At 40.1% G+C, this 3,334-nt stretch overlaps 1 non-coding gene across 1 annotated transcript; it reads left to right on the top strand.

The window, feature by feature from the left end:
- The first annotated feature begins 1,062 nt into the window (after positions 1 to 1,062).
- LOC114815254 lies at positions 1,063 to 1,200 on the top strand. Its single transcript, XR_003763019.1, has one exon. It is a non-coding gene; the product is annotated as a small nucleolar RNA SNORA7 (small nucleolar RNA).
- Positions 1,201 to 3,334: the final 2,134 nt, after the last annotated feature.

Here is a 3,334-nt window from a genome sequence, read left to right as displayed (position 1 = left end):
CGCCGAGGAAATACCCCGAAGATTAATGTTAGGAAGACTTGCTATGCCGAGCCTGGAAAAAGTCATGAAATATGCTGCTGCAACTTTTGCCACAAAAATACAAATTGTCAACTCTATGGTGTTTCCAGTGACAACCTAGGGGTCCGAAAGCTGGATAGTGAAAAAACTGGATAGAAAGAACATCGACTCTTTTGAAACGTGGTGTTGGAGAAGGCTTTTGTGAATACCACGGACGGCCTGAAAGACAAACAAATGGATTTTGGAGCAAATTAAACCAAAGTGGTCTTTGGAAGACCACATGACTCCACTTAGATTAGCATATTTTGGACACATAATCGGGAGGGCTAATTCGCTGGAGAAGACACTAATACTAGGAAAAGTCCAGAGAAAATGTCGAAGAGGCAAACCAACACCTAGATGGCAAGAGACCCTAACAACGGTAACGGAAGAACCATTAGAAAGGTTGCAGATTATGGCAGAGGACAGGATGTTCTGGAGAAAGTATATCCATGGAGTCGCTATGAATCGGAAATGATTCGGTGGGGTTTAATAATAATAATAATGCGTTTGAGCCCAGGTTATCTAGCTTGATGGTCCATTTTGTACATTTATTTTGAAAGTATTGATCACAGGGCTTGAATAATGATATATTCAATGTTTCTAGTACCTGGAGCTTTTTCTTCTGATATTTATAAGATTATATTAGCTTCTTGGGAAGTAGTAAAATGGCCCTCCAATGACTGCTCTTGAGACTCACCTGAGCCGTAGTGTAGCCTCACTTCAAGGATACAGGGAAGAGGAATCTGCCTTTCCTGGAATGCTGGAATGGGGAACTAGATAACCCCCCATGTTGGGAAGAACAAAGTTATTTAAAAATACCAGGACAAGAAGCATAATACCATTCTGAGGAACCAATATTGGTAGAACAGAGGTAGCAAGGGGAAAGGAAGCCAGGGATGATGAAGAGACGAAAACTGCCTCAGAGATTATGATGAGTCTTCCATTATTCCAAGGTTTATATAAACGATTCTGGATGATAATAAGGTACGAGATGTAGCAGACCCCCTCTCAGGGTCGCACTTGGAGAGTTTCCAGTACTCTACCGGTCTCGGCTACGAGAGGCAGAGTCAAGCAGAGGCCTACCCATTCCGTTCCTAGCTTGGGCAGTGGCTAGAGAGTGAAAGGCAATCTGCTACAAGGCAAAACTCACCCACGCTGTGCAGCAGCGGCAGGAAGAAAGAGGCAGAAGATGGCAATGGTAAACCACTTCCGTACTTTCACCAAGAAAACTATGGATACACTACCAGGACGTCTGCAGATGATAGAGCGGAGCGTTCTGGGAGTGATGTGTCAGTGGTGTCTCTATGGGTCGGAAACAACTCGACGGCATAAGACAAGATGTAGCAGAGTCTCTACACTTGCTCATGAGGAAGGAGGTGATTTTGTCTTAGGGATTTGTGACTCCTTCTAAAGTCACTACTCTTTCCTCACTGGCTGTTGGAGCTCCTCAGCACTGCCCCGGAATCCACCGAAGAGGACGCTATAGACGTAAAGTCTTTTCTGTGAAACGAGATGAGGGACCTACCAGTGCAAGTCCGTATGAAATCCTGCAGTGAACCCCATCTAGCTGTTACGTCTCCAGGACAGATCAACTGAATAAGCAGGGATTAGGTAGAGCATTTCATCTTCTGTGTTGTGTGATCTTTTTATAGATATAAAACGATTGAAAGGCAAAGTGAATGATGAAACCGTAATTAGGACATTGCTCCTCTAGCACGGAGTCCTGTTTCTCAGACTGTGAATTCACATGCTTGACTCCAGGGTGGTTGAGAGACCTGATGGAGGAATACCAAGATTTTATATGTATTACTGTCATGCCATTAACTGAATTTTGGTAAAAAAATCTTTACTCCTGCCAAAGATATGCTCATCTTTCTTGAATTTCATATCCTGGAGAAATTTCACTGACTTTTCAAAATCATGTGGTGAAAGAGTGATGAAAATTTCCGAGGTGTGTCACATTATGAAAGTGTGAATAGCCTCATATTATTCACTACCACAGTTTTCCTTTTACAATACAGTAGAATGGAGTGAAACCACCTCTCTCACTGTGACTTATTTTTTATCGTATTTCTAAAACCATCAAATGCTAGAAATCTCCTTGTCAGGCTCCTGGGTCGTTACTTTGGTTGGTGGTGGATGTGGATGCGTGTGTACGTATGCGTGGGTGGATGTGTATTTGCTTTATTTGCAGATTATTAAACTGGTGAACTGATTGTAATTGAACCAAGAAAATCTTGGCCCTCTAAGGTTCTTTGAAATTGGGGAGTGAGAAAGAGTGTTTTTGACACATTGCCAGTGTGGGTGCAATATTTTTCAATAAGGCCATCTTCTCTGTTTCTGATATGAAGAGTATGAGGTTCAAATGATAATGCTTTGATTTCCCCTCTTCACCTATCTTCCTGACCTGAAGGAGTTAAACATTAGGATTGCCTTAAGTCACCCTATAGTGACCGTCCATTCTTCCCTTTCTTTTTTTTAAAAATTTCAATCCTGCTGAAACAAGACAATAAGGTGTGATTAAAAATATAATTTCTATGAATCAAGAATCACATTCTTCAACAATTAATTACTTTTTGAAAAGTTGATTCAGTTCACTGTCAAGTGACACATGCCATTCAGTTTGCAGTAGAAAGCAACCTAAGTTAAAGTTGCAGAAGCTGGTTTTGATTACTTGGACTTCCTGAAAACATTTCCCTGTGTAAGATCATATCTGGTTTTACCCTCTATGGTATTCTGAGTTTGGCTAAAAGAAAAACCACTGGATTAGAAATCAATTGGCCATTTTCATAAGTAAAAAGGCCGAAAACTATTTTACATTCTTTGAGATTCTGCAAGCGTTTTTTGACCTTAAATGAAAAATAGCTTGCATTAGAAAGAGAGGCTTGTTATAGAGGTAAACCAAAAGCAAGAAGCTGCAGGCTGAAAAAATTTTAAGCGTGATGTACCCTTGAAAATACAACATGAGCATAGTTCTTTACAGTATTTGGGTGGATTCTTCTAGAGATTTGCCCAGTGCATCAGTTATAGATAATTACCAAGAGAATATCTATTAACTTCTTTGGCATTTAGCTCCTTTTTCAGCAATCAAATGTTGGGAAATACAACACAGGAATATTATCAAAGTGCAATATTTATATCTACAATTTAGCAAGATAAGTCAAATGAAAAAGGGAAGGTTTTTTTCCAACAACTTTGAGTCAATGTCCTTGAACTATTAAGTGGTCAAGAATTCTATAATTTTATTCCCATTCATTCTCCCTGTGTTTGAGTG

This window comes from Ornithorhynchus anatinus, chromosome 11, assembly GCF_004115215.2.
Source record: "Ornithorhynchus anatinus isolate Pmale09 chromosome 11, mOrnAna1.pri.v4, whole genome shotgun sequence".
Classification (NCBI taxonomy): domain Eukaryota; kingdom Metazoa; phylum Chordata; class Mammalia; order Monotremata; family Ornithorhynchidae; genus Ornithorhynchus; species Ornithorhynchus anatinus.
This window is presented reverse-complemented; position numbering and strand designations above follow the sequence as displayed.